Below are 20,148 nucleotides of genomic sequence, written 5' to 3' on the forward strand. Positions count from 1 at the left end.
ACCAAATACTAGAGTACTTATATATATAAAGGAAATATTATCAAAGCTAAAAAGAGAGATAGACCCCGATACAATAATAGCTGGACTTCAATACCTCGCCTTCAGCATTGGCTAGATCATCCCAGCAGAAAATCAACAAAGGAAACATCAGGCTTAATCTGCACTATAGACCAAATGGATCAAATAGATATTTACGGAGCTTTTCATCCAATGGCTGCAGAATACATATTGTTTTCCTCAGCACATTAATCATTCTCAACGATAGATCATATATTAGATCAAAAAAACAAGTCTTGGGCTGGGTGCGGTGCCTCACGCCTGTAATCCCAGCATTTTGGGAGTCCGAGGCAGGTGGATTACTTGAGGTCAGGAGTTCAAGACCAGTCTGGCCAACATGGTGAAACCCCGTCTCTACTAAAAATACAAAAAAATTAGCTGGGCATGGTGGTGCATGCCTATAATCTCAGCTACTTGGGAGGCTGAAGCAGGAGAATCGCTTGAACCCAGGAGGCAGAGGTTGAAGTGAGCCAAGATCATGCCACTGCACTCCAGCATGGGTGACAGAGTGAGACTCTGTCTCAAACACAAAAACAAGTCTTAAAACATTCAAAACATTAAAATAATATCAAGAATATTCTCTGACCATAAAGGAATAAAACTAGAAATCAGTAACAAGAAGAATTTCAGAAACTATGCAAACACATGAAAATTAAACAATATGCTCCAGAATTACAAGTGGGTCAATGAAGAAATTAAGAAAATTGAAAATTTTCTAGAAACAAATGATAATGGAAACACAACATACCAAAACCTATGGAATATAGCAAAAGCAGTACTAAGAGGGAAGTTTATACCTATTAGTGTATACATGAAAAAAAAGAAAAACTTCAGATAAACAATCTAGCAATGCATCTCAAAGAATTAGGAAAGCAAGAACAAAACAAACCCAAAACTAGTAGAAGAAAATAAAGGTCAGAGCAGAAATAAATAATTTTTAAGTGAAGAAAACACTGCAAAGGATCAATGAAACAAAAAGCTGGTTTTTTGAAAAGTTAAAGTAAGTTGACAAACCTTTAGCCAGACTAAGAAAAACAGAGAGAAGACCCACATAAACAAAATTAGAGATGAAAAACGAGACATTACAACTGATACTACAAAATTTCAAAGGATCATGAGTGGCTATTTTGAGAAACTATATGCCAATAAATTGAAAAAGCTAGAAGAAATGGACACAAATCTAGATACACACAACCTACCAGGATTGAACCATAAAGAAATCCAAAACCTGAACAGACCAATAACAAGTAACAAGATCAAAGCTGTAATAAAAAGTATCTCAGTAAAGAAAAGCCTGGGACCCAATGACTTCACACCTAAATTCTACCAAACATTTAAAGAAAAACTACTCAATCCTACTCTAAGTATTCTGAAAAATAGAAGAGGAGGGAATACTTCCAGACTCATTCTATGAGGCCAGTGTTCCCCTGATACCAAAACCAGACAAAGACACAACAGAAAAAGAAAACTACAGGCCAGTATCTCTGATGGACATTGATGCAAAAATCCTCAACAAAATACTAGCAAAGAGAATTCGACCAATACATTTTAAAAATCATTCATCATGACTAACTAGAATTTATCCATGGGCTGCAAAGATGATTCAGCATATACAAATCAATAAATGTGATTCAACACATTAACAGAATGAAGGACAAAAACTATATGATCATTTCAATTGATGCTGAAAAAGCATTTGATAAAATTTAACATCCCTTCCTGATAAAAACCCTTAAAAAGCTGTATATAGAACAAACATGCCTCAACATAATAAAAGCCATATACAATAGACCCACGGCTAGTATCACACTGAATGGGGAACAACTGAAAGCCTTTCCTCTAAGATGTGGAGCACAACAAGAATGCCCACTGTCACCACTGTTATTCAACATCATACTGGAAGTCCTAGCTAGAGCAATCCAATAAGGGAAGAAATAAAAGTCATCCAAATTGGTATGGGAGAAGTCAAATTATCCTTGTTTGCAGATAATATAATCTCATATTTGGAAAAACCTAAAGATTCTACCAAAAAAAACTATTAGAAATGATCAATTCAGTAAAGTTACAGGATACAAAATGAACACAGAAAAATCAGGAGCATTTCTATATGCCAACAGTGAACAATCTGAAAAAGAAATTAAGAAGTCCCATTTACAATAGCCACAAATGAAATTAAATATCTAGAAATTAACTTGACCAAACAAGTGAAAGATCTCTATAATGAAAACTATAAAACACTGAATGAAAGAAATTAAAGAGAACACTAAAAAATGGTGTGCATGTTCATGGATTGGAAGAAACAATATTGTTAAAATGTCTGGCCAGGCACGGTGGCTCACGCCTGTAATCCCAACACTTTGGGAGGCCAAGGAGGGTAGATCACCTAAGGACGGGAGTTCAAGACCAACCTGACCAATACAGTGAAGCCCCATCTCTACTAAAACTACAAAAATTAGCTGGGCGTGGTGGCAGGTGCCTGTAGTCCCAGCTACTCGGGTGGCTGAGACAGGAGAATTACTTGAACCCAGGAGGCAGAGGTTGCAGTGAGCCAAGATCATGCCACTGCACTTCAGCCTGGGTAACAGAACAAGACTCCATCTCAAAAAAAAATAAATTAAATAAAATGTCCATACTACCTAAAGCAACCTACAGATTTAATGCAATCCCTATCAAAATGCCAATGACATTCTTCACAGAAATAGGAAAAAAATCCTAAAACTTATATGGAACCACAACAGACACAGAATAGCCAAAGTTATCCTAAGCAAAAAGAACAAAACCGGAGGAGTCGCATTATCTGACTTCAAATTATTATACAGAGCTACAGTAACCAAAATGGCAGGGTACTGGCATAAAAACAGACACATAGACCAACGGATCAGAATAGAGAACCCAGAAACAAATTCACACATTACAGTGAACTCATTTTTGACAGAGGTGCCAAGAACATACACTGGGGAAAAGAGAGTCTCTTCAGTAATCCTTGGAAAAGTGGATATCCATATGCAGAAAAACTAGACCCCTGTCTCTCATCATATACAAAAATCAATTCAAAATGGATTAAAGACTTAAATCTGGTCAGGTGTGGTGGCTCACACCAGTAATCCCAGCACTTTGGGAGGCCAAGGCAGGAGGATTGCTTGAGGTCAGAAGTTTGAGACCAGCCTGGCCAACACAGCAAAACCCCATCTCTATCAAAAATACAAAAAGTAGCCAATTGTGGTGGTGCACACCTGTAATCCCAGCTATTCAGGAAGCTGAGACACAAGAATCACTTGAACCCAGGAGGTAGATGTTGCAGTGAGCCAAGATTGTACCACTGTACTCCAGCTTGGGTGACAGAGCAAGATTCTGTCTTAAAAAAAAAAAAAAAAAAGACTTATATATAAGGCCTCATACTATGAAACTATGACAAGAAAACATTGTGTAAACTCTCCAGGACAATGGTCTGGGCAAAAATTTTTTGAGAAATACCCCACAGGCACAAGCGACCAGAGCAAAAATGGACAAATGGTGTCACATCAAGTTCAAAAGCTTCTGCACAGCAAAGGAAACAATCAACAAAGTGAAGAGACAACTCATTGAATAGGAGAAAATATTTGCAAACTACCCTTCTGACAAGGGATTAATAACTAGAATATAAAAGCAGCTTAAACAACTCTATAGGAAAAAATCTAACGAACCAATCAAAAAACGGCCAAAAAATTTGAATAAACATTTCTCAAAAGAAGATATACAAATGTCAGACAGGCATATGAAAAGGTGCTCAATATCATCGAGCATCAGAGAAATACAAATCGAAACCATGATGAGATATCATCTCACCCCAGATAAAATGGCTTATATCCAAAAGACAAGCAATAACAAACGCTGGTGAAATGTGGAGAAAAGGCAAGCCTCGTACACTCTGGGTGGGAATGTAAATTAGTACAACCACTATGGAGAACGGTTTGGAGGTTCCTCAAAAAACTAAAAATAGAGCTACCATATGATCCAGTAATCCCACTGCTGGGTATATGCCCAAAAGAAAGGCAATCAGTATATTGAGTAGATGTCTGCAGAATCCTGTTTGTTGCAGCACCGTTCACAATAGCTAAGATTTGGAAGTAACCTAAGTGTCCATCAACAAATGCATGGATAAAGAAAATGTGGTACATATGCACAATGGAGTACTATTCAACCATTAAAAAAAAAAAAGAATGAGATCCTGTCATTTGCAATAACATGGATGGAATAATACAGGTCATTGTATTAAGTGAAATAAGCCAGGCACAGAAAGACAAACATTGCATGTTCTCACTTACTTGTGAGATATAAAAATCAAAACAATTGAACTCATGGACACAGAGTCCATGAATAGAAGGTTTGTTATCAGAGACTGGAAAGGGTAGTGGCTGGGGTTGGTGGGGGGTGGTGACAGGGGAGGTGGAGACAGTTAATGGACACACACAAAAATAGAAAAAGTGGAGCAGTGGCTCACACCTAAAATCTCAGCACTTTGGGAGACCAAGATGGGCAGATTACTTGAGCTGAGGGGTTCAAGACAAACCTGGGCAACATGGTGAAACCGCATTTCTACAAAAACTTATCCAGGCATGATGTTGTGCACCTGTGGTCCCAGCTACTCTAGAAGCTTAGGTGGCAGCATGGCTTGAGCCCAGGAGGCTGAGGTTGCAGTGAGCCAGAATTGTTCCACTGCCCTCCAGCCTGGGCAACAGAGTGAGACCCCATCTCAGAAGAAAAATAAAGGATGAATGAATGAGACCTACTATTTGACAGCACAACAGCATGACTAAAGTCAATAATAACTTAATTGTACATTTTAAAAATAGCTAAAAGAGTATAATTGGATTGTTTGTAACACAAAGGATAAATGCTTGAGGAGATGGATACCTCATTTTCCGTGTAATCATTACGCACTGCATGCCTGTATCAAAATATCTCATGTACTCCATAAATATATACACCTACTCTGTACCCACAAAAACTAAAAATAAAAAAATTAAATATAGTAAGACAGTAAGAGGAAATGGAGACAGTGAGCACAAACAATGCTTAAAAGTTTTTGGAGAATTTTGACTATGAAGGGAAAAACAACAGGAAAGGAGACAGTAAAGTCTAAGGAGGGCTTTCTGAGTTCTTCTCTAGCCTCTCAAATGATGGGAAAGACTTGAGCGCATTTAAGTGCACATAAGAAGCCTCTGGGTCAAAGAGAGAGTTTAAAGACACAAGAGAAAACACGGGAGAATCTATCGAGAATAGGAGGAAATGGGATGCGGGCACAGATGGATTAATCTTTGATAAGAACATGAACACCTCTTCTGCCTAATAGCAGGAAAGGAGGAGAGACCATCTTGTGTGGGTTTTGACAGGCCGGAAGGTTTGGTAGAGTAAATCAAGGGAGTTATTCCCTGGTGGCTTCAATTTCAATAGGAAATAGGAGATGAAGTCATAGGAGACTGAGGAGTGAGGCTAGGTTGCAAAGGGCCAGGGTTGACCAATCAAAGATAGTAGACAAGATTGAAGGACAGTGTCTATGAGGAAGATGAGGACAGGATCCATGCACATTGATATATTTATCAATATATCAAAGATCAGAGCACACTACAAAATAAGCATGTGGGGCTGAGAAGCACATGAATATTTATATGTCCTGCTGATGCTCTTGGTTCTAATAGTCTTTAAGAGCTTAATTTTCTTAGTGGTGTAGAATCCAAGATAAGCACCCTTTCATTCTTTCATTCATCTATCAAATTTTTGTTGAGCACCAGCCATGTGCCAGGTACTGTGCTAAGTGCTTGGGAGATATCGCTGTGAACAGAGTAGACCAATGCTGGAAGCCTTAGGGACCTCTATTTACATGATCATGACATGAATTGTGCCCACGGAGCTGGAACGGTGCCAGTGCATGGAATTGGAAAGTCTCTCCCTTCAAGGAGCTCTTATAATGGTAGAAAGGAAGGCTCACTGGGATGAAGACAAATATGCTGTATTAGTCCGTTTTCACACTGCTCTAAAGAAATACTTGAGACTGGGTAATTTACAAAGAAAAGAGCTTCAATTAACCCATAGTTCCACTTAGCTGAGAAGCCTCAGGAAACTTACAATCATGGCGGAAGGGGAAGCAAACACATCCTTCTTCACATGGTGGCAGGAGAGTGAGTGCAAGCAGGAGAAATGCCAGACACTTATAATACCATCAGATCTCATAAAAACTCATTCCTCATCACGAGAACAGCAGGGGAAAACTGCCCCTCTTGATCCAATCACTTCCCTCCCTTGACACATGGGGATTACAATTTGAGATGAGATTTGAGTGGGGACACAGAGCCAGACAATATCATAAGCTAACAAACAAATGTGATAATTTTGAATTCTTGATAAGTTTTATAGGAGAAAAAAAGCAAATGAGGAAATAGAAAGTAATGGGGCAGTGGGGATGCAGTGTGGTAAAGGCTACTACAGACTACCTGGCCAGGAAAAGCCCTGCTGAGGGATGATACTGGGGCTGAGAAACATGGAACCACAGGAAGAGGCAGGGAAAAGCCTCGGGGCAAAGGGAATGGTATATGCTAAGATGGAAAAGTAAGGAGTCCTGAATGACTGGATACAGTGAGCAAGAGGTCAGCAAGGTAGACTGGCCAGATCCTGTGAGGCCTTTCAAGCCGTGATAAAGGAGTTTGGATTCTATTCGAAGTGTGATGGAAAGCTACTGATGTTATTAAGAGACGAGTAAATGTTGTGAGTTACAGATTTAAAGGATCACTCTGGCTTCTGTGTAGAGAAATGGATTGGAGTGGGAAAGATCAGAGAGGCCACTTAGGAGGCTACTGAATAAATAATATAAGTGAGAAGACAGTAGCTAAGAGTAGGGTGGGGTGGTGGAGGTGGAGAAAAGTGGATCAATTTGGGATCTGTTTGAGAGACAGACCAACAGGATGTAGTGTTAAACTAGTCATTGCAGATGGGCAGCAAAGGAAAGTGGAAAATCAAGGTTGACTCCTAGTTTGTAAGTTGAGCAAATGGGTTGAATGGTGATATTATCTGATGAGATGAAAAATACTGGGGCAGAAGTAGATATTGGAGGAAAAGTCCAGAGTCTCACACTGCACATTTTAGTTTGAAGTGCCTACTACTACACATGGATCTACAGGTCTGGAGCTTCAAGGACAGGTCTGGGCTAGAGGTTTGGAAATCATCAACAGAGATAGTATTTTAAGCCTCAAGGTATGAGGAGATCAGCTGGAGACAGAATGTACATAGAGAAGAAAAGAGGTCCTGGACAGTACTACAGCATGCCAACTTCAGAGATCAGCTAGAGGAGGAGCCAGCAAGGAAGTCTGAAAAACGAGGACAGAGAGGTAGAGGAAAAGCTCAGGGATGGCAATGTCCAGACTCCAAGAGGAGTGTGTATTTAGAAAGAGAGAGTGGGCAAGTGGCTGAGAGAATTCGAAGAAAAGGATGGAAAGGGCACGGTTTCTTTTGCAACATGAAGATTATTGGAGATATTAAAAAACTGACTCAGTGGAGGGACAGAAAGAGGTATTGGGGAGGAAAAATAATTTTCCCTCAACCCCTCGTAGTTCTTAACTGGGATACCTATAACAAAAGACAGATTAACAAAAGGAAAGCTAACAATTTGATTAATGCATACAGCACACATCATCTGGGAGAAATTTCAATGAAAAGTAACTCAAATCAATGGCTTATACAGCATATACAGCATCTTCGACAAAGAACAATACATTTGTAGAGAACGGACAAAGAAAAGCAATTTTAGACTTCTAAGGAAAGGTAAACATATTGGAGGAAACTAACAGAATAAAGTTTGTTTGCAGATCCCTCTGGTGCCATGTTTGGATTGGTAAGAGTCTAGAGTGGTCTCCAGCAAAGGAGAATTTATATACTGTCTTTAGGCAGAAAAGGAGGTTGGATAGAGAGTGCTTTTCCTCTGCTGCATCTTAATTGCCTTCAACTCAAAACTAATTTTGATGTCAAAGAGCCAGCTTTGATTCATGCAGATGTGAAAAAAAAAGAAGCATATTTTGAGGTGACATGTTTTCTTCAGATGCAAATTTGGGGGTGAGTTTTAAAGTAATCAAAAATTGAAAAAGTAAAAATATTACATATAGGCCATTCATTTGAGTGGTTTTGTGTTTACGGGAACCACAGAAGTAAAAATATAGGGAGATATGTGATCAAGAGACTCGTTTCTTTTTTTTTTTTTTTGTTTTTTGTTGTTGTTGTTGAGACGGAGTCTTGCTCTGTCGCCCAGGCTGGAGTGCAGTGGCCGGATCTCAGCTCACTGCAAGCTCCGCCTCCCGGGTTTACGCCATTCTCCTGCCTCAGCCTCCCAAGTAGCTGGGACTACAGGCGCCCACCACCTCGCCCGGCTAGTTTTTTGCCTTTTTTTTTTAAGTAGAGACGGGGTTTCACTGTGTTAGCCAGGATGGTCTTGATCTCCTGACCTCGTGATCCGCCCGTCTCGGCCTCCCAAAGTGCTGGGATTACAGGCTTGAGCCACCGCGCCCGGCCAGAGACGTTTCTTTATGTATTTAAATGGGAGATAGTAGAGTCTGTTTATATGGTGATGGAAATGATATGGAACTTAAAAATGAAGAGTTATCTTTTTTTTTTGAGACAGGGTCTCGCTCTGTCACCCAGGCTGAGGTACAGTGGTGCGATTATGGCTCACTGCAGCCTCAACCTCCCAGACTCAAACTCAAGTGATCCTCCCACTGCAGCATCCCAAGTAGCTAGGACAACGGGTGCATGCTACCATGCCCGGCTAAGTTTTAAAAATTTTTTATAGAGAGGGGGGTCTCCTCGTGTTGCCTAGGCTGGTTTTGAACTCCTGGGCTCAAGCAATCCACTTGACTTGGCTTCTCCAAGTGCTCCAAGTAATCCCTCCAAGGGATTACAGGCCTGAGCCACCACCCCTGGTCAAGAGTGTATCTTTTAATAGGTGTAGGGACACATTTTCATTTGCTTACTAAGTTCTTGTATTTGTTTTGCTTTATTTTAGAGATAGTATCTCACTCTGTGGCCCAGGCTGGTCTGAACTCCTGGCCTCAAGCGATCCTTGCACCTTGGCCTCCCAAACCATAGTACTGGGATAGAGGCATGAGCCACCACACCCAGCCTAAATTCTTCCTTTCATTTTCTTTTTTCTTTTCTTTTCTTTTTTTTTTTTGAGACAGAGTCTCACTCTGTTGCCCGGGCTAGAGTACAGTGACACGATCACAGCTCACTGCAGCTTTCACCTCCTGGGCTCAAGTCATCCTCCCACCTCAGCCTCCCAGGTAGCTGGGACTACAGCAGAACACCACCATGCCCAGCTAATTTTCTGTATTTTGGGTGGAGACGGGGTCTTACCATGTTAGCCAGGCTGATCTCAAACTCCTGGATGCCAGTGATCTGCCACAGCCCCTCGTCCCCCGCCCGGCCTCCCAAAGTGCTGAGATTACAGGCTTGAGAGCCACTGTACTGGGCCTAAATTCTTAATGAATTATTTGTTGAATTTAGTTCAAGAGAGAGGAAAGGTTTACACAGTGACACCTCCCAGGCACCAGATGGCAATGTTCAGCTGCTATTCTGTTCTCTGTCACCTGAGATCACCCTCTTAAGAGCTAGTAGATAAAATGCACTTCTGTCCTTCCAAGGTAGACTGAGTTGGCCCTAGGGCAGTTGAAATTTTAGATGACTTTCTGGTTTGGCTCTTTTAGTGGAATTGCAACTCCTGGGAAAGAATAGAGGGTTTATGCATTTAAAGAGAACATTGTGTTACAAAGGACAAAGGATAGGGAACATTTCTCAGAATGGGTTTGAGAGTCAGCAGTTTACCTGCCACCCAAAACTAGGAGGAACCAGCTAGACAATAAATAACACTAAAAATCAGGGAGAAGCCTAGCATGTTTATTAATAAGGAAACACTGATCAAGCATTGTAGGATGAAGGCAGCTGTGAGGACTGGCTCCTTGGCCTGTGGATTTCCAGTGACTCACAAGTGGCAGCAGCATCTCTAGCTGGCAAATGCACCTCTGTGCTGTCACCGCTGGTTTCTCTACAGCCTCTGACTCTCTCCGCCCCAGTTGTACTGAAACTAATCTCAATCACATCCTTCCTTTCTTACATCCTGGCCCAGATCTGACCTGGGAAGGGCTTCCATCCGATCAGCACAATAACTCAAGCAGCCCCACCCTCTCGTTGACTAATATTGACAGTATTTGTTTAAATACATTTGTGACCGACTTACTCTAGCCTCTTGTGCCTTTCCACTTTTATAAGATGGTTACAGCCTTCCAACAACCCAATTCTATTCTTGAAAACTGATGTGTATTTCTTCTAGCTTGGCAAGGGCTTTTCCTATTTCCTCCTGAATCTTTGGAATTATCCCGATGAGGAATCTTTCAAACAAATGTTTCCCCTTATATTTTCTTTTTTTCTTTCTCTGTTCTTCCTGATAATCACGAATCAATCTAAATCCCCCTTACATTTTTCATAGTCTTTACTCATGCTTAGGTCTCCTTTGCTTTGAGAAGTGTCTTTGTTTCTGGTGCACCTCCAAATTACCATCTTATTTCTTGCTTTCCTTTCCCTGGCAAACCTCCCTTTTTCTTCTTTAACTCTTGGAAATCTGTTTTCCATCAGCTCTAGAATTGTCCTCTGCAAGGTTAAGAGTAATTTTTGCCAGTCACTATTTTCCTGAACTTTTCTGTGCCATTTGATACTATTGACCAATCTTTCTTTCTTGAAATAGTTTCTTTCTTTCTTCTTCTTTTTTTTTTTTTTCTGGCTTGCCTAACTAATCCGTTTCCTTTCTCAGCTCTGATCCTTTCTTCTCTGTTACCTTAGATAACTCTTCTCCTACTTCTGCCTGTGGGGAACAGTGACCCACAGGGCAGCCTCATTTGGGAACTCTGAGCCATCCATTAGGGCTCACCTCTATGTTAATGACTTCTCTGTGTGATCTGATCCTCTCACAAGACTGCCAGCCTTCTTTATCTAATTGTCCTCTAAACATTTCCACTGAATGTGATGCTTTCACCCCCAAGTTCAATATTTCTTTTTAAAAACTCTTCATCTTTACCTGGCTCCCTGAAATCATCTCCTTTAAACTTCCATTTCCCTGTCCAGGAGTACCCCTGTTATTCCAGTCACCTCAACGTAAACACTTTGAAGCATTTATGACCATCTGTTTTTAGACCTAGGTTTTAGTCCCGGATCTTCCACATACCAATTGTGTGGCTTAGGAGAAGCTGTATAACCAGATAACCAATCTGTCCATCAGTGAACTCACATTAAATAAGGATAGTAATAAAAACTAAAGGTTATCGTAAGGAACATTTAAAGTAACTTGACAGTGCCTGGAACATCAAAAATGCTCAGAAACTTTTTGTTAATACTATTTTTGAAATCCCCTGCATCTTCCGCCCCCTATTATTTTTCTTACCAACCAAAGGTTTTTTCCTTACATCTAAGTTGTGAACAGATTCCAAACCAACCTTTCAGATTCTAGTCCCTAGCTCTTTCAAACCATCATGCATGTTTTTACCAGATTAATCTTACTTGAACATTGCTTTCATAATATTACTACCACACACCAACTTTTTTTTTTTTTTTTTTTTTTTTTTTTTTTTTTTTTTGAGATAGAGTCTTGCTCTGTTACCCAGGCTGGAGTGCACTGACATGATCTTGGCTCACTGCAACCTCCGCCTCCCAGGTTCAAGGGATTTTCCTGCCTCAGCCTCCCCAGTAGCTAGGATTACAGGTGCGCACCACCATGCCAGGCTAATTTTTGTATATTTAGTAGAGACGGGGTTTCACCATGTTGGCCAGGTTGGTCTCGAACCCCTGACTTCATGATCCACTCGCCTCAGCCTCCCAAAGTGTTGGGATTGCATGAGCCACTGCGCCCAGCCCACAAACCAATTTTTAAAGGGCTCCTCTTTTTTTTTTTTTTTTTTAAACCTCAGAGTCTAAACTTCTGTCCTTCCTGGTCTGGTTTCACTCTGTGCTCACCAATCCTGAGCATCTCCTTGGCATTTATTCCTTTCTTCTCCTGGCTGGTGAGCATTCCATGCTCGCTTCTGCCTGGTGATTTTCCCATGCTACTTGTGTTGATAGGCCTACTCCATCTACTCCTTTGCTTAGCTTTATCGTCTCCAGAAAACATATCATGACTTCGTTAATCAGCTTCTTACAGAGTCTAGTCTATCACAGTCCTCAAAATGGATCTGTACTTCACAATGTAGCCTTTTATTTTTGCTCCCTTTTCTCCCTTCTGATTTCTTTTTACTTTATTATTATATAATTCACATACCATAAAATTCAACGTTTTCAAGGATATATGTCAGTAGTTTATAGCAGCAGTCCCCAACCATTTTGGCACTAGGGACCATTTCGTAGATGATGACAATTTTTCCACAGACTGAGGTGCAGCAGGGTGGGGTGGGGGGATGGTTAGGGGATGAAACTGTTCCATCTCAGATCATCAGGCATTAGATTCTCATAACAAGTGTGCAACCTAGATCCCTTGCATGTGCTGTTCACAATAGGGTTTGCATGCCTATAAGAATCTAATGCTGCTGCTGATCTGACAGGAGGTGGAGCTCAGACAGTAATGTTCATTCGCCCGCCACTCCCCTCCTGCTGTGCGGCCCAGTTCCTAACAGGCCACATACTGCTACCAGTCTGCGGCCCAGGAATTGGGGACCCCTGGTTTATAGTATATTCATAGAGTTGTGCAAACATCACCACTATCTAATTTCAGATCATTTTTATCACCCTCAAAATAAACATTGCACCTATTAGTAGTACTTCCCATTCTTTCCTCACCACCCTCCCCACTGCCCCCAGTTCCCAACAACCACTAACCTACTTTCTATCTCTATTGTTTTGCCTATTCTGGATATTTCACATAAGTGGAATCATACAACACCTAACTTTGTGTCTGGTATCATTCACTTGGCATGATTTCAAGTTTATCCATTTTGTGGCATGTATTGGTACTGAATTCTTTTCTTAGGCTGAACAATCTTTCTTTCTTTCTTTTCTTTTCTTCTTTTTTTTTTTTTTCAGACAAAGTTTAACTCTTGTTGCCCAGGCTGGAGTGCAATGGCGCGATCTCAGCTCACTGCAACCTCCACCTCCTGGGTTCAAGGGATTCTCCTGTCTCAGCCTCCTGAGTAGCTGGAATTACAGATGTGTGCTGCCACGCCCATCTAATGTTTGTATTTTTAGTAGAGATGGGGTTTCACCATGTTGATCAGGCTGGTCTCCAACTCCTGACCTCAGGTGATCTGCCCACCTGGGCCTCCCAAAGTGCTGGGATTACAAGTGTGAGCCACTGAGCCCGGCCAAACAATGTATATTTCATTGTATAAATATACCACATTTTGTTTATCCATTCATTACTTGAAAGATGTTTGGGCTTCTTTCATCCTTTAGACATTATGAATATTCATGTATGTTCAAGTTTTTATGTGGGCATATGTTTTCACTTCTCTTGGGTATATACCTAAGAGTAGAACTGGTGGGTTATGTGATGTCTTAATCTATTTGTGCTGCTACAACAAAATACCACAAACTGGGTAGCTTATAAACAATAGAAATCTGCTTCCCACATTTCTAGAGGCCGGAAAGTCTAAGATCAAGAGGCCAGCAGATTTGTGTCTGGTGAGGGCTGCTTTCTAGTTCATAGTTGGCACCTTCTCGCTGTGTCCTCACATGGTGGAAAGGGCGAACGAGCTCCTTTAGGCCTCTTTTGTAAGTGTGCTATTCCCTTATTAAGGGGATTAATGATCTAATCAAAGGCCCCATCTCTTTATTTTTAATTAAAAAAATTTTTAAGTTTGTTTTTAGAGACAAATAAAAAGAACAAAAAAAATTTTTTTTAATTTGTTTTTAGGGCCTTACTCTGTCACCCAGGCTGGAGTGCAGTGGCATGATCACTGCTCAATGCAGCCTCAAACTCCTGGGCTTGGCCAGGTGCAATGGCTCATGCCTGCAATCCCAGCACTCCGAGAGGCTGAGGAAGGCAGATCACTTGAGGTCAGGAGTTCAAGACAAGCCTGGGCAACATGGTGAAGCCCTGTCTCTACTAAAAATACAAAAATTGTCCAGACATGGTGGCATGTACCTGTAGTCTCAGCTACTTGGGAGGCTGAGGTGGGAGAATCACTTGAGCCCAGGAGGTGGAGGCTGCAGTGAGCCAAGATTGTGCCACTGCACTCCAGTCCAGGTGACAGAGTGAGACCTTGTCTTGAAAAGAAAAAAAAAGAAAAAAAAAAATCCTGGGCTCCAGCAATCCTCCCACCTCAGCCTCCTGAGTAGCTGGGACTACAGGTGCCCACCTTGATGCCCAGATAATTTTTTTTACTTTTATTTTTGCAGAGACATCATCTCACCATGTTGCCCAGGCTGGTCTCAAATGCCTGGGCTCAAGTGATCCTCCCACCTAGGCCTCCCAAAGTGCTGAGGTTATAGGCATGAGCCACCGTGACAGGCCTTCCCCATCTCTTAATATCATCACATTGGGGGTTTAGATTTCAACATACGAATTTCAGGAGGACACAAACATTCAGACCATGGTAACTATGTATATGCTAACTATATATACTATAACTATATATATGTTGTAACCATATACATGGTAACTCTATGTTTGACTTTTTGAGGAACTGCTGAACTGTTTTTCAAAGTAACTTACCATTTGCTTTCCCATCAACAACGTATAAAGGTTGCAATTTTTCCACATCCTAACCAACACTTCTTGTTATCATCTTATAATAGTCCTTCTAGTAGGATGTGAAGTGTTATATCATTGTACCTTAATTTGTATTTCCCTGCTGATAAATGATGTTGAGAATATTCTGTGTGGCCATTTGTGTGTCTTCTTTGGACAACTGTCTATTCATATTATTTGCCCATTTTTAGTTAGGTTATTTGTCTGGGGTTATTATTGAATTGTAATAGCTCTTTAATTACTTTGTATACAAGTCACTGAAAATATATATGATTTGCAAATATTCTTCCCATTCTATAAGTTGCTTTTTCACATATTGGTTGCTGTCCTTTAAAACATAACTATTTTAAACTTTGATAAAATCCAATTTAACTATATTTTCCTTTGTTGCTTATGCCTTGATGTCTCATCTAGGAAGCCATTGCTTAATCCAAGGTCATAAAGGTTTAGTCCTCTGTTTTCTTCTAGGAATTTTATAGTTTTAGACCTTACATTTAAGCCTATGCTCTATTTTTAGTCAATTTTTGTATCTATTGTGTGTGAGTGTCCTTTCTGATATGTTAAATATAAGCCTCCTGGATTAGATAGATGTTCCTTAAGAATTTGTGACATGTGTTATACATTTACATGACTGTCTCAGTGTCCTACACTGTGCTAGACACATAGTTACTGTGTTTATATGTGTGAACATTTGATATTTTTGTTGAGGTGAGGGATATTTCACAAGATGTCCTGGTGTTCACACTTAAGTCGGGATGTGGGGGAAAGGTATCCCCGAGCATGGTTTTCTACATAAAACTTTCTGTAACTAGAGCAATAAATGTAAGCAGTGCATTTCTTTCCCCTTAAAGATTTCACTGTTATCTCAGAGCCCTTCTTTGGTCTGTGAAAACAGCCATATTCCTGGCAAATCTTCCTTGTTTCTCAGTTTGCCAGTCCTTTTCTTGCTAATTACAGTGACTGCCCATTTCTATCAAAAAAGTGGCTTTTGCAACCTCCTTTCCCATTTAGATCACACTCCATACCCCTGGATTTCTACCTCTTTAGTAGCGTTATTGGTGTGTGCCATTTTTGGCAATCCCCAAGACAAAGAAAGAATTCTACCCACCTGGTATTTGACAAGAATAATTCATTACATTTCATCTTGCTGGCCTCATGTCACATTTTCAAGTCCCCCCTTAAACATTCACACTCATATAAACCCTCTCTTATTTTCTCCTACTCCCATCCTCTCTCCTTCTTTCAAATCCAGTGGTTATATTTTGAATTGACCTTTTAGAAATATAAAGCACAGTGTTAAGTAGGCACGGAGGAAAAGCTAAAGTCAACCTGAGCATTACCAAGCCCGAGGGCTGCATTTGACGGCAGATCTGTGAGGCATCGCTTGGTCTAAATCTAAGTCCAGTGCTTGGTACCTTATTTGGATATTGCTGCTTTCAATGCTTGAGCTGTTCTTCCAAACACTGGCGTACTCAGCTACTTTTCAGTATGATGTAAGTACCACAAGCATTGCATTGTCCTAGTGATTCTAGCAGGGGATTTCAGATAAGATTCTATATTTGAATACATTCTAAATCTTAGGGGGAAGTAAATATTTAAGAAATACACTTGAAAGCCTCACTTGATAAACTGGAAAAAAAAAAATTCCAGTTTCAGAGAGGTGAGGCTGACTCCTCTTTAATCTTCAAAGCAAACGACAGCTTGAAATAGTTAAAAAGAAGGCCTGAAGGGACCAGCTGCACCCATCCTAATCTAATTATCCTTCCACTGGTACTTAACCGAAGGTCCTTGCCTTCCTGTGCATTAATTGCTCAAACAAATACTGCTGACTTTCTAAAGCTAGTAAAGTGTCTTATGAAGCTATACTTAAGCAATTTCAAATGTTAAGAAACAGGGCAGTTATTCATAATATTAAAATTCCCCGCCCCACTCTCCATCAGTAAATGTAGAGAACATGTGTAGAAGTGGATTCAGGAAAGCATGGTAGTTAGAGCAGTCGGTGCTGTGGTGGGGGTTGCTCAGAAAGTAACTCTTACTGGAAAGTGGGAAAATAACTAGAATGTGGAAACCGAGTACGGACACTCTGCAACTTATGATGAGGTTACATTCTGTAAATTGAAAATACTGTAAGTCAAAAATGCATTTCATATACCTAACCTACCGAACATCACAACTTAACTTAGCCTATCTTAAATGTACCCAGAACATTTATGTTAGCCTCCAGTTGGGCAAAATGATCCAACATGAAGTCCATGTTACAGTAAAGTGTTCACTATTTCATGTAATTTATTGAATACTGTACTGAATGTGAAAAACAGAATGGTCCTGGGGTATTCAAAGTATGGTTTCTACTGAATACATATCACTTTCACACCATCATAAACTCAAAAGATCATAAGTCAGGGACCATCTGTATTAAAAGAGTTTCTAAACCATGACAGTCAGCTTCAACAATTTTGTCTGAAGGAAAGGGAATATTCAGAAAGGGCATAGATATTTTAGGTTCTAGAAAGGCATGTTTAGGAAGCCATAATTTTTTTGTAGCTTACTGGAGCATGTGCAAAGGTCATAAGATACAATTCTTAGCTTCTTTCCCAGCTCCATTTTAAACCTCTACTCTAAAATAAATAAATAAATCTCTACTCCACCCCTCTAAGTCTCCCAACCTCCACCCACCTTTTTTTTCTTGTTTTGTGCCACTTATATCCTATCTCACAGTTTATGCATCCTTATACATTGCCATAAATCTTTTGGGGGATAAGGTGGGGGAAATAAATAAGTACATTTTTAAAGTGGAGATTTTCCCATTGAGATTTGTTTTTTGTTTTTGTGAGATACAGTGAAACAGAGTTTCACTCTGTCATCCAGGCTGGAGGTCAGTGGTGTGAACACAGCTCACTGCAGCCTCCACCTCCTGGGCTCAAGCAATCCTCCTGCTTCAGCCTCCCAAAGTGCTGGGATTATAGGCATGAGCCACTGTACCTGGCCCCTGAGATTTCTCCATGGAACAGACCCACTGTTTCTTTGACATTTGTGTTGGTTTGACACCAGCATGTTTTCCATTTTCTCTGTGCCAAGCTATTGTGAATTTGTGGACAATGAAAATAATTCGAAGTCTCTGCTCTTAAAGAACTCAAGTTTTATCTGGAAATATTTAAAAACACCAAAGGAAACCTCTGAAAAATCCTGCCCATAGTTCATTCAGTAGCTGCTCTATCCAGTGTCTATCATCATGAATGCAATGGCGTGTAAAGAGAAACTGAAATGCTGGATGCAATTCTAGATGGTGGTGTAAAGTGTTCCACTTTGTAGAAAATAAAGAATAGAAGAAAGAAAAAACTCCCATGATCTCAAGACCCAGAGAACTTCTTAACATTTTGTTGTATTTCCTTACAGTCTTTTTCTCTGAACATTTCACATAAATAAGCTCGTAATTTTATAGCTGCATATCCAGTTCTCCAGTTTTGTGCCTTAACAAGCAATTGCTTATTTTATTAAAAACATTTTACTGTATATTTTCAACACCATAATTTACATAAACTCCCTCATCTCCGGACATTCATACTGCTTTCAAGTGAACTATTTGGAATGTCCATGAGTAGAAATATTGGAGAGTAGACAGAGAAGAGACTCAAGGCATCAATTTCTCCACGATAACTAGCTAAAAACACTGTAGTGGTTTTCCCTGTTTTTTTTTTTTTTTTTTTTTTTCTGCCAAGCCTTTGGCATCTGACTAGATTTTGCAGCTTTCACTCCTTTCTCAGTTCCATCCCTTTCTTGAGGCCTCTCATCTTGTTTTCCCGTAATGTTAACAAAAGGTTATATGCCTAGTGAGTTCCTTTTCCAAGCGTTTGAGACAGTTTGACAAGACGATGAGACTGCGAACTGGAGTCTTTTATCATTAAAGGTATTTTAACCTGAGCCTTCTTGACGTTTATATTTTGAGTCCGTGAATTGCTAGCGAGGCAGTTTTCCCCTGGTTTGCTGTCTCCGAAAGGAGTCCCCTCAACAGAGTACAACAGTTAATGGGGGAAGTGGAAACAAAAGCGGGAAGCAAGAGGACCGTTTCCCATCACCAGTCTTCAACAGGTGAAGTTGTTTGGCTCTTCCTGGTACCTGTAGGCACCGTTCCAGAAGTATTAAAATCCAAGGTGCGGCTGAGGGTGGGGTGGAGCATGTATCTCCATCTAACAGCTTTAATAGACTTGTTAGCTCTAAATTGCGTATAAAAACACACAAATAAGTACAAAGAGCTGGAGAAGCTGGGGAAACGGTTTCCGAGTAAAACTGGTGGCACTAAGTTGTGTCTTTCCTTTCCCCTCAAGCAAGAGCATCATCTGTTTCACTCGCATCTGGCTGGAGCGTCCGAAGGGGTTAAGAACGCTTGCAAACTCCTGGGAGTCCAGTAGGAGTTGCTGATGGTGCCGGACATTGCTTGCAAAGCAATTTTTGTGGTTCACCTCCCTCTGGGTTTTCTCATTCTTTTGTGGGACATTCAAGGAGCTGGTTTGGGCATTTACTTTTTAAAGTTTCTCCATCCCGGACTCCTCTCTCCAGCTCCCGGGGTGCGGCACCTCTCACCGCCCTGAGGCTTTTTGTCTCGCTCCAGCCGTGGAGAGGGGGCCGGAGGACTTTGTTCTCCGAAAACGATCTTGCCCTGGGAATTTCCTGGGGCCGTTTATCACGGAGAAGCCCCCTCCCACGGCTGCCAGCGCGGACACAAGCCGCGGGAGCCCCAGTCCAGCCAGAGCTCTGGACGCCCCGCCGGCCACCAGGATCCCGGGAGAGGCAGCCCTCGCTCCCCCGCTCCCCCTCCTCAGGGCCCGCCGCCTAAAGCCCGGATGTTGGATTCAATCCCTGAGCCGGGTCCTTCATTTCCATAAAAGGGCAGCGCTCCGCGGGGCCGAGATTGCCGCCCCGCCGCGCCCCCAGCCACCCCCGCGCCGCCCCGCCCCGCCCGGGACCCGCAGCCCCCTCCCCCGAGCGCGGCGCCGGGAGGGCGGGGGCAGGGGCGAGGCCGGCCGGACCCGCTCGGGGCTGCTCTGCGGGCGGCGAAGGAGGGAGCCAGCGCGCCCAGCCCAGCCAGGCTCGGACAGAGGGGGCGGGGAGAGGGTGGAGCGCGGGGAGCCAGGCGAGGGGCCGCGACGACGGGACTCCATTAGCCACTCCGGCCGCAGGCAGCGCTTCGCCCTTCGAGGAGCAGGACACGGACACCGCCGCCCCGCGAGCCTCCAGCCCCTCGCCTGTTGCCGCGCGAGCCCCGGGCCCGGAGCGCGAGGAGCGCGCGGTGAGGGAGCGGGACCCCGCCGGGACCCGAGGGGGCGCGGCGGGGAGGGGAACAGGGA

At 41.8% G+C, this 20,148-nt stretch overlaps 1 protein-coding gene across 2 annotated transcripts in view; it reads left to right on the forward strand.

The window, feature by feature from the left end:
• Positions 1-19,919: 19,919 nt before the first annotated feature.
• FERMT2 (fermitin family member 2) overlaps positions 19,920-20,148 on the forward strand; it is a 97,438-nt gene continuing 97,209 nt past the window's right edge. For both annotated transcript variants that reach the window (XM_026455339.1, XM_026455340.1), the window contains exon 1: positions 19,920-20,090. The gene's annotated coding sequence lies outside the window, so the exon portion shown is untranslated. The remainder of the gene's footprint in view (positions 20,091-20,148) is intronic.

This window comes from Piliocolobus tephrosceles, chromosome 6 (genome assembly GCF_002776525.5).
Source record: "Piliocolobus tephrosceles isolate RC106 chromosome 6, ASM277652v3, whole genome shotgun sequence".
In the NCBI taxonomy this organism is placed as follows: domain Eukaryota; kingdom Metazoa; phylum Chordata; class Mammalia; order Primates; family Cercopithecidae; genus Piliocolobus; species Piliocolobus tephrosceles.